The following is a 14,272-nucleotide window of genomic DNA, read 5'->3' as shown; positions in this document are numbered from 1 at the left end:
CAGGGCAAAACCTTGGGCAAGTTTCCTTACCCCACATACCTGATAATAATCTCTGAAAAAAACAATAATAAATTGGTCATTTCAATCCACAATTGTTTGTGGGACACTGCTGTGTGCGATTGGCTGCCGCATTGTGCCCACAAATATACAGTCATTTCACTTTACAGTCTGTTCTGTGAAGCGCTTTGAGACTCCTAGAAGACATGAAAAGCACTATATCAAATGCAAGGATTATTATTATTATTACAAGTAGTTGACATTAGGAAGTGCATCCAGGGAAAGTGTCTGAGGCCTGAGCTCACAGCACACACCATGCACTAGGGAACGAGAGTTGTCCCCATTGACAAGCTCCCCTCCTAAAAAAACTTTTCCAGGCCCCAAATTGTCAAAGGACAATGTGGACCTGAAGCATGTCTTCACCACCACCTGCTGGAATGTGGACAGGTTGGATTGAGCCAGGCAGTGTGAGTGAGTGGAGACTGCACCACACGCCAACGGCTTAATGCTTTCTTGCTGCTGCGGATTTGGCAAAGGATGGTCAGCATGAAACACCTGCACTGCAGACAGCACCGTGCTTTAGGATAAATGAAGTGCAGTCGGTGTGTAAGCATCACAGCTTCCCTCATGCTGTGTCACTATAGCCCAAACGCAGCACAAAGTCCCTCCACCCTGACTTCATGGTTTCTGCTGTTCCTGAGGAGACCTGCTGGTTTGAAAATGCAGGTCCTCAATTCTTCATTCCTCAGCCGTCAATCGCTCCTTTGCGTAGGCATCATTATCCTGTAACCTACAGGTTTCAATTTAGAACTGTTTAGTTTTCATTTGGCAAATACAATGACACAAAAACAGCAGAAACAAGACCCAAAGTTGGGGAATGACTCAGTGACGACATTGGAATGAGAGAAAGTCAGCCATTAGTAGCTACAAATATAAGAGTCCAGCAACATAACAACCTGCCAGACCCAGTGTGACCCGCATTTCTTTTCCCTTTTAACCCTCAGTGTTTTCTCCCCTCACCTCGCTCTCTCACAAGAGGAACATCGTCAGTGCAGAGGCTCTGAGCTGGAGACAGAGACACAGAGACATGGGAATGCAACACAATACAATTCCCATTTATACAGCAACTTTCACATCAGAGGGATGTCTCAAAGTGCTTCACAGTTTGGCTGGGCTCCCGAGCTGGGGTGGGACCGGGGTGGGTTGGGGAGAGCTGACGACTGAAAGGCAGTCAAGGAGTTTTGAGATAGATCCTAAACCAGAGAGGGGGAGTGAGTTGGAGGGTCTTGGGAATGGAGTTCCAGAAAGCAAGGAGACAGGGCAGGGAAATGGGATTAAAAGATCTTGAATGGAGTGCCGGACTCCTCCTGTTTTTGTCTATGGGCTCTAATGATGTGGATGTGAGGTTATTAACCACTTTACACCTTACTCTAATGAAACTTGCCGCGGTTGGCGACTGTAAGCAGATGTGTTTCGTGCAGCCAGTACCAACAGGCTTATGACTGGAAGAGAACGAAGCTGGGATGCTGGACTCTCTCCTGAGGCTTATTGTGAAGCATTCAGTAGCTGTTTACTTTAGCACTTACCTTGTACAAAGCACTGAGCAGAGACTTCAAAGCTTATTCTGAAATCCCAGCCAGGGCCAAGCTGTGCCTCAGTGAGTGGTGACAGCAGGCCGCCTCTGCCAAACCAGTGATGGATGGATTGAGCCATCGGCTCCGGCTCCCCCCCCACAGGCACGTTCCGCAATTAGAACATTCCAGGGAGACAGGGAGACAACTTGAAGTTATGCAGCTGAGTTATGGGGAATCTACAGTCAGGAGGACATTTTTGCACGAAGTGTATAATTGATCAGTGTGCCGTGAGGACAGCGTGAACATGATTACCAAAGGCTTGAAATGGTTCATGTGAATAATAATTATCCTTGCATTTGATACAGTGGCTTATCACATTTCGAAACGTCTCAAAGGGCTTCACAGAATATACTGTAGAGTGCAGTGACTGTGTTTTGTGGGCAAAACGCAACAGCCAATTGCGCACAACAGTGTCACACAAACAGTTGTGGAGTGAGTGACCAAATTATTATTATTATTATTATTTTTTTGGAGGAATTATTACCCCCCGGAAAGCAATTTGCCTATCGACTAACAACTGAGTTTCTACTTACTGCTCGGTCAACAGAGGTGTGTGGAGTAAGGAAACTTGCCAATGTTTCGCCCTGAAATGAATGGAAGGCTTCATAAGGATTATTAATGGAAGAAAGAACTTGCATTCCAATTCCTATAGCCCAATCATATTTTACAATCATATCTGTCACTAGAAGTGACTGTGTGCTTGTGGTGAACCACAGCAACCTATTGTACTAGAAATGTCCCACAGCAACTATCAGGTTACTGATCAGTTTATCTGGGGGACTGTTGGCCTGGACACCGGGACAGAGAGACAAAACTGCCTTCTCTTTTCAAGTAGTGCTGTAGGATTTTTAATGTCCGCCTGAACAGGCACAGATCAGCCCTCAGTTTAATTTCATCCAAAGAATGGTTCTCCAAAAATGCTATTGCTCCCCACAGCACTGCGTGGTCACCCAGACTGGCAACTCCACATCCCAAAGTGGGCCTCGAATCCCCCTCACCACCCAGCCTGCAGAGCGTGTCTCCTCCCGCACTGCTCCCAGAGGCCGCAGAGCATGTTTTTCATTATGTGACTTTTTCCGCGCTTTATGAGACAGACTTTAATAGTATTCATTAACAACATAAATCTGTCAGTAAGGGAAGGTGCTCCTAGGGATACAGTTATTGATTGGAGATTTGTGCCTGTGTGTACGGAGGCCGTGTGTACGACACAGACAGACCAGCTCGCTGAGCTCCACTATCGTAGCCCTCAAACTGGAGCTTCACCACCAGAGCTCCATACCACTGCAATACACACATTACCCAGGACAGGACTGCCCAGCACACACCATGCGGTGCAGTTGGCAGTCAGTGAAACACACACTGATGCCCACTCTCTGTACCATGTAGTGTGTGTCTGTACTGTGTTGTTCTCTTTTTGAATAATTCCGCGGGATCTTTAACATTCCTCTGCCCAAGCAGGCAGGACCTCATTTTACTTTTTTTTCAAACAAAATACACGTGGAGTTCTGTAATGTAGTGGTTAGCATGCTCGATTTGCAATCAAGAGGATCCAGGTTCCCAGGAGTAATAATCCCTCTCCAGAAAATCTGGTCACTCAATCCACAACTGTTTGTGGGACACTGCTGTATGCAGTTGGCTGCTGTGTTTTGCCCACAAAATATACAGTCAATTCACTTTGCAGTATATTTTGTGAAGCTCTTTGAGACGTCTCATCAACACGATAAGGTGCTATATCAAGCAATATTATTATACGTATTTGTAGATAGAATATATATTTGCAATTATCTAAAAGGAAAATGACCTGTGACAGAAAGAAAAGATCCCGCCTGAAAATCTTCCTTTTCGATCGTGCTTGTGGTTACCTCCCTCCTCCCCTCCCTCCCCCGCCAACCCTCCCAGCTTGGAGTCAGGTTCCGCCACTGTTAAGCGCTCTGAGATGCTATCTCTTGAGCAGAGAACGCACCAGCGTGTGGAGGGAACTGAGTGAAATGGAATGAAAATTCTGTTAAGGAATTTAGTGAGAGTGGAAATTTGGTGCAGAGGGGGACAGAGGTGCATAAGTGTAAAATATCTAATAATCCTTGCATTTGATATTGTGCTTTTCACATCTTCTAGACGTCTCAAAGCGCTTCACAGAATAGTGAATCTTTGAAGGTGGCAGGACAGGTAGATAAAGCTGTTAAAAAACATACAGAAACTTATACTTAGGCTTGTTAAATAGGGGCTTAGAATATGAAAGTCAGGAAGTTATGATAAACATTTATAAAACACTGGTTAGGCCTCAGCCAGAGACTGTGTTCAGTTGTGGGCACCACACTTTAGGAAGGATGTCAAGGATTCGAGAGGGTACAAAGGAGATTTAGCAGGATGGTACCAGGAATGAGGAACTTCAGTTATCAGGAGAGGCGAGAGAAGCCGGGATTATTCTCCTTGGAGCAGAGAAGGTTAAGAGGAGACTCAATAGAAGTTTTCAAAATTATGAGGGGATTCGATAGGGTGAACAAGGAGAAACTATTTCCACTGGCGGGTGTGTCGGTAACCTGAGGACACTGATTTAAAATAGTTGTTAAAAGAAACAGAGGGGAAGTGAGGAGAAATGTTTTCACACAGCGAGTTGTTCAGATCTGGAATGCATTGCCTGAAAGGGCGGTGAAAGCCGATTCGATAACAACTTTTAAGAGAGAAGTAGATAATTATTTGAGGTCGACAAGTTTGCAGCACTATGGGGAGAGAGCGGGAGAGTGGGATTGATTTGGATAGCTCTTTTCAAAGAGCCGGCACAGACACGATGGGCCGAATGGCCTCCTTCTGTGCTGTATAATTCTATGATTCTATGATACCCTGTGTGGAGGGCGGTACATAAGTGTAAGTTGTTGTTGGTGGGACTGGGAGTAAGGGGGCGGGCTGCCTCCGTGCTTTCCACTCTTGTGAGGTACCGAGGCTTTCCTGCCTCAGGGCTCTGATGTCTTTTACAGGGTCTTGGTTTCATGTTTCATCTGATGGCCACACTTCTGACAATGCAGCACTCCCCCGCACTGCACTGTGCTGCACTGGAGCATCAGCCAAGCCAGAAGGACAGCACCACTGAGCTCCCCTGCTTCTGCCGTAACTCAGCTCTTCTCCTCGCTGCTTAAAGCTGGTGCCATCCTGCCCTCCAGAGGTGAGACAAGGTGCACAGCCCCACAGCCACACACAGCCCCACAGCCACATGGTCCCACAGAGCCCTACACAGAAACACAGCTTCATAGCCACACACAGTCCAACGGCCACACAGCCCCACACAGACGCACAGCCCCATAGCCATACAACCCCACACAGCACACATCCCCACACAACACACAGCCCCACAGCCACACACCCCACAGACTCACACCGCACACAGTCCCACAGTCTCACACAGCCCCACAGTCACACACAGCACACAGCCAACACAACAAACAGTCCCACACAGTTTCCATCCGCACAGCGCTCAGCGAAGGGGCCAGGGCACAGAAAGTGCAACATGTGCAAGCGACCGCCAGGAAGGTGGAAGGGGACTTAGACGGACCTTGTTTTTTTTTGGTCTAACATTTCTTATGTTCTCATAACCCTGATCTGGGAGTGTGGCAGACAGTGTAGAGGTAGCTTTACTCTGTCTCTAACCCTAAACTGGGAGTGTGGAACGTACACTGTAGAGGGAGCTTTACTCTGAATCTAACCTGTGCTGTGGCTGAGCTGGAAGTATGAACGTGAGTTGCTGTAAAATGAAAGTTGTTCTCGTTGAGATGCCCAGGGTGCGAGGCTGCTCTCTGGCTGCTGAAGGTTGGGATGGCGAGTGGGAGAGGAAACATTATCCCAGGATGTGGATGTTCAAAGGCAGTGATTATTTTACAAATTGAGTTACAATAAATATTGCTGCCGCCAGGCCTTGCCTCGGGAGCCTGGCTATGGCTTTGTGACCTGGATTATTCCAAACTCAGTGACGAGCTTCCAGGGAGCAGCGTGGGAGCCTCTATAATCCATCCCATCGCAGGGCACAGTGTCCTGTCTCTCACCCTGACATTGTTTGGGACGGGTCGAGTGGTCGTTGGTGGGGGGGAGGTGGGGCAGCGGTTGGGGGTGTGTGGAGGCAGGGGGGTGGGGTGCAGAAAGGGGTTCGGGGTGGGTGGGGGGGCAGGTCACAGGAGCCATGATGTCATCACTTTCCCAGCGGTGAAGATCCCACATCTCAGATGGCAGCAGATAGTGAGAAAATGGCCCTGAAAAATGGTGACCTGTCCTCATAATCAAACTCTCTAAAAGCCCTGGTATCATTCTGGTGAATTTGCGCAGCACCCACTCCAGAGCCAATACATCCTTATGAGGTGCTGTGCCCGGAACTGAACACAGTACTTCAGATGCGGTCTGACCAAGACTCTTTACCACCAAAGTATCATTTCCTCTCCTTTATATTCCAGCCCCCCGAGATAAAGGCCAACATTCCATTAGTTTTATTTTTAATTACCTTTTTGTACCTGTGAACTAGTTTTTTTAGTAATTTGTGTACGTGGACACCCAGATCCCTTTGCTCTTCCACAGTTTCTCACCATGAAGAAAATATTCCCGTTTGTCTTTGTTGGATCTGCAGTGGCTAATCTCGTATCCACGAGCCTTCGGTCAGTCTGATGGTCATTTGAAGAGTGTGAACTGTGTGTGAAGGTCCTGAGAGTGGTGAGCAGACAGGATGCAGTGACACTGACCCAGACACTGTGACCTCCTGCAGTGTTTACCCTCGGAGCTGGAGGGAAGCTGGAATGTTTCCTTTCTCATTCAAAATCCCCGCCTCTGATGACTTTTCCACTGAAATGTTTTGTCACAAAAATAATTAAACCGAAGAAAAATAATCTTCCAGACCTCAGCGAAGTTCAAGTAGAAATGGCCACGGTGGCTGAGTTTTACTGTGAGCGCACACAGCCTCCAGCTGCCAGCAGCTTACCCTGTCCTACCAACCCCATTCCTCCCCTGCCCTGTCAGGCCAGCCTCTGCCCTGCCAGCACCACTCACTGCCCTGTCAGCCCCAACCCTGCCAGCCGCGTCCCATCCACCCCACCATCAGCGGGCGGGGGCGGGTGGGGGGTGGTAGGGGGAGTGATAAGCCATTCTGCCCCCAGTGTCTGGAATTCCCTCCCAGAGTCATTCACCTGGAAAAGTCATTGTAACCGCTATATTTTCAACCACACCTTTGGCCACCTCCCGCCCCCCCACCAACCTCCCTCATCTCCACCAACCTCCCCCTCCATCGCCACACCCCACCCCCCACAGCTTGGGATCTCACTCACCCATTTCAGTCACTCCATTCTCTCATGTCGCTCCCAGCCTCTTTATCGCAAACCATCCAGTTAAATCCCCGCTCACATTACTCAGCTTCAGTGTATAGTTTGTTCACAAAGTCCTGTTACCCCCATGTTTTTTTTCTGCAGTGTACTGATCAATAACTGAAAAACTGACCAACAACTGAAACATGTGGAAGAATGATTATGATTGTATTTCGAAGTACTTCATTGTATTCAGTACAGGTGTTTCACTGTATTTAGATGTCCAGCGGATGGTTGTGAGTGAGTGAGAGCCATCATTTTCATGGCAGATAATGATCCTTCGCCATGTTTGATGCGACATCTTCCAGAACATGGGATCCATGGCTTTATAATTAGAGGCATAGAGTATAAGAACAAGGAAGTTATGCTGAACCTTTACAAATCACTGGTTAGACCTCAGCTGGAGTATTGTGTTCAATTCTGGGCACAACACTTTAAGGAAGGATGTCAGGGCCTTCGAGAGGGTACAGAGGAGATTTATTAAATACCAGGTCTCTGGAAGTGAGTTACTGGCTGGAATCTACCCCCAGGGTTTGGGTGGGGTGGGATGAGGGGTGATGTGTGTGTATTTGTGTGTGTGTACGTGTATCTGCTTATGTATATATATGTGTGTGTACGTGTGTCTGTTGGCCAGTCTGGCAAGGCATCAGTGAGTGACTGGTTAAACGGTTTGATTCTCCCTGCCTGCTGCCCACTGGCTGGAGTAGATGAGTGCAATCACAGCATCAGATCTCACTCATTACATTTCATTAGTTTCCAAGGGCTTTGAAGAGCAAAGGCTGGTCTCCTGCAGGCTTCCCGTGTAGGCATGTCAGAGTGCTTGTCAAAAGTTCATGACACCAAAAAGCTTAAACCCACGGAGATCAAATGCAGGAATAATTGAACCTGAGGTGTATTGACGTTGGCAGAGCAGTGAGCAGTAATAATTTCAAGCTGCGATGAAAATTAAACAGTTTTGTTCATAAAATAAATCAAATAAACAAATGACTAAGAAGCAGTGAGGTGTACAAAGGATAAAGCCACAGAGTCAGAGGGGCAGAGAGACAGAGATAGACACAGAGATACGGGATGTGTCGAAATCAGTGTGACGCTGTGTGTGTCAGAGTCAGTGTGATGCTGTGTCAGTCAGTGTGACGCTGTGTGTGTCAGAGCCAGGGTGACGCTGTGTGTTTTAGAACCAGTGTGACGCTGTGGGTGTCTGAGTCAGTGTGACGCTGTGTGTCAGTGTGACTCTGTGTGTCGTGTCAATGTGATGTTGTGTGTTACAGCTAGCGTGATGCTGTGTGTGTCAGTCAGTGTGATGTGGTGCATTTCAGTCAGTGTGACGCTGTGTATCAGAGCTAAAGTGATGCTGTGTGTCAGAGCTAGTATGACGCTGTGTGTCAGTGTGACTCTGTGTGTCAGAATCAGTGTGACTTTGTGTTTGTCAAAGCCACTGTGATGCTGTGTCTGTCAGAATCAGTGTGACGCTGTGTGTCAGAGTCAGTGTGACGCTGTGTGTCAAGAGTCAGTGTGACGCTGTGTGTCAGAGTCAGGGTTACGCTGTGTGTTGTGACAGTTACCCTGTTTTTGTATCTTCAGTGATATGTAAATAAAATATATATATTATTTAAGGGAAATTGGGAAGCCCTCGTATTCACATCGCACAGATGGCGGAGCCATGTACCTATAAAAAGCAATGCTCGGTGCGCCTCGCGGTCACTGTCTAATAGTAGTCATCCGGTATGTACTGATGTGTACGGGATTACTGTACAAGTCGAGTTGGTTTAATTACTTTATACAAATATAGTATTGTGCTGCTAGTTATTACAGTTATGTGCGTTAGTTATATTTGATCCCTTTGTTTTTATCTTAAATTGTAGTGTTTCTTATATGAAAGGTAGCCTAGGGTTGCTAGGTCTTAGTGAAGAGTTCAGTTCTGACGAAGGGTCGTGGACCTGAAATGTTGACTCACTTTCCTCTCTCCATAGATGCTGCCTGACCTGCTGAGTGTCCCCAGCGTCTTCTGTTTTTGTTTCCTTAATGAAGTGCTGTTGTGTTGACCGATTGTATCCTCCCTCGAGTCTCTGTAAATTTCTAAGACAAGGAGTAGATGGCTTAAAGAGCAGCTGTTGACATCTGAGTTCTGACAGTACTGACAGACCCCGATCTGACTTCCTAGTTACTGGGCATTGGAGTTAACTGGGAATATCTGTGATTGACTGATTCTGACCTGGTTGAGACACCTTTGAGCAGGAACTCACACTGATAGGGTTAGAAAAGAGCAGAAACCACTCAGTACGTAAGCGTTACTAAAATTCGCAAGTACAACAAGGAGTGAGAACCGTCGCAGTGTGTCAGAGCCAGTGTGACACTGTGTGTGTTGGAGTCAGTATGACACTGTGTGTGTCAGAGCCAGTGTGACACTGTGTGTGTTGGAGTCAGTGTGACACTGTGTGTGTTGGAGTCAGTGTGACACTGTGTGTCAGAGCCAGTGTGACACTGTGTGTGTTGGAGTCAGTGTGACACTGTGTGTGTTTGAGTCCATGTGACACTGCGTGTGTTGGAATCAGTGTGACGCTGTGTGTCAATCAATGTGATGCTGTGTGTCAGTCAGTGTGACACAGCCTACACCCCTACACAGCCTGGCACAGCTCCCCCACCCCCACACAGCCTGGCACAGCTCCCCCACCCCCACACAGCCTGGCACAGCTCCCCCACCCCCACACAGCCTGGCACAACCCCCGCCCACCACCCACAGCCCAGCACAGCACCTCCCCCACGCCACCCACTCACACACACATCCTGGCACAGCCTCTCCCCTCATGCGCAGGCCTGGCACAGCACACCCCCACCCCCATCACACACAACCTGGCACAGCCCCCCACGCACACACACACACAACCTTGCACGACCCACCCCCACCCACACACACAGCCTGGCCCAGCCCCCACACACAGCCTGGCACAGCCTCCCCCCCCCATACACACAGGCTGGCACAGCCTCCCCACAAACAGCCTGGAACAGCCCCACACACACACAGTCTGGTACAGCCTCGCCCACCCCCCCACACACACAGCCTGGCACAGTCTCCCCACAAACAGCCTGGCACAGCCCCCCCACACACAACCTGACACAGCCTCCCCACACACAGTCTACCACAGTTCACCCACACACAGCGTGGCACAGCCCCACCCACATACACACACAGCCTACCACAGCCCCCCATACACACAGCCTGGCACACCCCCCCTCCCCACATACACACAGCCTGGCACAACCCCCCTCCCCACATACACACAGCCTGGCACAAACCCCCTCCCCACATACACACAGCCTGGCACAAACCCCCTCTCCCCCCACCACACAGACATAGCCTGGCACAGCCCCCCCCGCCCCACACACACACACACACAGCCTGGCACAGCCCCCCCCCCCACACACACACAGCCTGGCACAGCCCCCCCCCCCCACACACACACACAGCCTGGCACACCACACACACAGCCTGGCACACACACACACAGCCTGGCACAGCTCCCCGCCCCCCAAACACACACACACACACACAGCCTGGTACAGCCCCCCCCCCACACACACAGCCTGGCACAGCCCCCCCCCACACACACACACACACACAGCCTGGCACACACACACACCTGGCACCCCACACAGCCTGGCACAGCCCCCCCCCCCCACACACACACACCCTGGTGCAGCCTTTCTCTGATCAAAACAATACAACATCATTTAACTATTTGAACTGAGAGCACTGCCTCTACTGGTGCTGCTATCTGTGTGAGTAGCTGCCTGGCTCTGTGTACAAGGCAATGCTGCCACCTGACAGTAAGTGACTCTCACTGCACATTCTGGGGGGACATTGATCCTGACTTCCCCTTTCACAGCCCCTCCCCATGCAAACGAGATTGACCAGGATGGTACCAGAAATTAGGGACTTCAGTTATCAGGAGAGGCGAGAGAAACCGGGATTATTCTCCTTGGAGCAGAGAACTCAAGACCGAAGAGCTTCCCCTTCAAATGCATTTACGGTCACCTCTTCCCACAACCTGGCTCGGTGTTGAATTCCGAGACGCTATATAAATGTCAGTTGTTGTTGCTGTACGATTATATTTGTGATGCTTACTGTTTTAAAGGTTTTTTAATTAGTCTTTATATACTTTTAAAATGTAGTCAAAAGCTTGTAATCTTTTTATTGTAGCATTCCTTCGTTATTAGGGCATGGACAAGGTTGTGTGTTTTAAATGACTAACTTAGGGCCCCTGAGAGGGTACATGTGCCAATTATCTTAGCAAAGGGCAAGTTTCCTTACTCCACACAGAGCCTAATAATAATCCCTCCAAAAACCAAAAACAATAATAAAAATTGGTCATTTTCAATCCACGACTGTTTGTGGGACATTGCTGTGCGCAATTGGCTGCCGCGTTCGCCCACAAATATACAGTCAATTCACTTTACAGTGTGTTCTGTGAAGCGCTTTGGGACGTCCTCCCGACGTGAAAAGCGCTATATCAAATGCAAGGATTATTATTATTATATTGGCTTGACCCCGGCTGAGATCAGGTTTTGATAAGTTTCCCTCGTCCAGTGTTTGGGTAGGTGTCATCCTCCCATCTAAGAATTAAGTAATTATGTCCTTGAGCGCAGAGGGAAAAGTGCACTCGTGGACATCTGCTTATGTCAAGGCTAAGAAACAGGGAGATGGCAGAATCCTCCCATAAAGCTGTCCATCTCTTTTTCTCCTTATCAGTTATTTTCCCATGCAAAAAGAGCCCTGCTCAAGATCGCGAGCAGCCTGCGATGGGTGGGGACTACCTCTGTGACAAGGGGAGGTGGAGTTTCTTTTAAACACATAAAAGAAAGAGGTAACTTTGGAATAGTGGGAGTTGTGCATAGGGCCAGCGCACTTCGCAGTGGAATCAATATTGATTCTACTGTACCTGTGGTCTCAGTTTTAAGAATAAGTTAAGCTATTTGTATTCCTTGATAAACTTTGGATTATTACACACCGTATTGGTTATCTCCATCAGAATCTCTTACATTGCTTGTGACACCGTCTTACCTTAAAATTGTGGAAAAATTAAAATTCAGTTCTAATTGGTTCGTTCAATAATTGTTAAAAAATGTCTTCCCAACTAGAACGGGATGAAAGAATTTTATAACAATAATCCTTGCATTTGATATAGTGCCTTATCATGTTGAAATGTCCCAAAGCGCTTCACAGGATATACTGTAAAGACTGTGTATTTTGTGGGAGAAATGTGGTAACCGCTGGGCACAGTAGTGTCCCACAAACAGGCATGGAGTGACCAGTCACCAATTTTATTTGGGGAATTGTTGGCCAGCACGCCAGGAGAAAATACATTATTTTTTCCCCTATCAACCTGTCCGCTTCCTCTGCTCAGTGGGCTCTGGCCTGCTTCATATCTATTGGCGGGCAGGGCTTCTGCCACTCTGCCCCGACCCTCTGGAACTCCATCGCGCAGTCCCTCCGCCTTACCCCCCTCCCTTGCCTCCTTCAAGACCCGTCTCAAGACTCTACTCTTTGACTGCGCCTTCAGTCACCCTCAGGGGGGGCTGGGTGTGGGCGGGGTTGGGGGGGTGGGGGGTTGGGGGGGTGGGGGGGTGTTGGGTGGGGGTGGGGGGGGTGGGGGGTGTGGGGGGCTGGTTGGGGGGGTGGGGGGGTTGGGGGGTGGGGGGGTGTGGGGGGGCTGGAGGTGGTGGGGGGGGTTGTGGGGGGCTGGGGGGTGGGGGGGGTTGGGGGGGGTTGTGGGGGGGTGGGGGGGTTGGGGGGTGGGGGGGTGGGGGGGTGGGTGGGGGGTTGTGGGGGGGCTGGAGGTGGTGGGGGGGGTTGTGGGGGGTGGGGGGGGGTTGTGGGGGGTGGGGGGGGGTTGTGGGGGGGGGTGGGGGGGGTTGTGGGGGGTGTGGGGGTGTGGGGTGGGGGGGTGTGGGGGGTGGTGGGGGTGTGTGGGGGGCTGGTTGGGGGGGGTGGGGGGGGTTGTGGGGGGGGTGGGGGGGGGTTGTGGGGGGGTTGTGGGGGTGTGGGGGGGGTGGGGGGGTGTGGGGGGGGGGGGGGGGGGTGTGGGGGGGTGTGGGGGGTGTGGGGGGGGTGTGGGGGGGGTGGGGGGTGGGGGGGGGGTGGGGGGTTGGGGGGGGTGTGGGGGGGGGTGTGGGGGGGGTGTGGGGGGGTTGTGGGGTTGGGGGTGTGGGGGGGTTGTGGGGGGGGTTGTGGGGTTGGGGGGTGGGGGTGGGGGGGGTTGTGGGGGGGTTGGGGGGGGTGGGGGGGGGGGGGGGTTGTGGGGGTTGGGGGGGGGGTGTGGGGGGGGGGTGGGGTGGGGGGGGTGGGGTTGGGGGGGTGTGGGGGGGTGTGGGGGGGGTTGGGGGGGGGGGGGTTGTGGGGTTGGGGTGGGGGGTGTGTGGGGGGTTGGGGGGGGGTGTGGGGGAGGGGGGTGTGGGGGGGGTTGTGGGGTTGGGGGGGTGTGTGGGGGGGTTGGGGGGGGTGTGGGGTGGGGTGGGGGGGTGTGTGGGGGGGTTGGGGGGGTTGTGGGGTTGGGGGTGTGTGTGGGGGGGGTTGTGGGTGGGGTGGGGGGGTTGTGGGGTTGGGGTGGGGGGTGTGGGGGGGGTTCCGGGTTCCCAGGGGCTGATGGAGCTCTTTTAAGAAAAAAGATCTATTGTCTCCAAAGAAAAGGCTCACGGGTAGAATGTACGGCACCAACTTAGATGGGGGGGGCGGGGGGGGGGGGGGATGGGGGGGGGGAGGGGGGGGATGGGGAGGGCGGGGGATGGGGGGGGCGGGGGGGGGGATGGGGGGGGATGGGGGCGGGGGAGGGGGGGGATGGGGGGGGGGGGGAGGGGGGAGGGGGGGAGTGGGGGCGGGGGATGGGGGGGGGGGGGGGCCGAGCTGTGTGACACACTGCGCTGCGGTACCTGTATGGCTGTAGTCACACTGTGTGTGTGTGTAACTGCACAGACTGACTGTAACCAAACCATCCGACAGACACTGACAGATACAATGTATCCACAATGTATGTCACTGACTGTATCCGCACTGACAGACCTCTGACTGACTGACACATTGTATCCACACCGACTGACTGTATCTCTGACTCACTGACCATGTGTCTGTGAACCGGGCTCTGGCTGTGGGTGAGCCTGGCAGTGGCTGTGGGTGAGCCTGGCAGTGGCAGTGGCTGTGGGTGAGCCTGGCAGTGGCTGTGGCTGTGGGTGAGCCTGGCAGTGGCAGTGGCAGTGGCTGTGGGTGAGCCTGGCAGTGGCAGTGGCAGTGGGTGAGCCTGGCAGTGGCAGTGGCTG

Source organism: Callorhinchus milii, unplaced genomic scaffold (genome assembly GCF_018977255.1).
Source record: "Callorhinchus milii isolate IMCB2004 unplaced genomic scaffold, IMCB_Cmil_1.0 Scaffold18, whole genome shotgun sequence".
NCBI lineage: Eukaryota > Metazoa > Chordata > Chondrichthyes > Chimaeriformes > Callorhinchidae > Callorhinchus > Callorhinchus milii.
Note: the sequence above shows the minus strand (reverse complement) of the source record.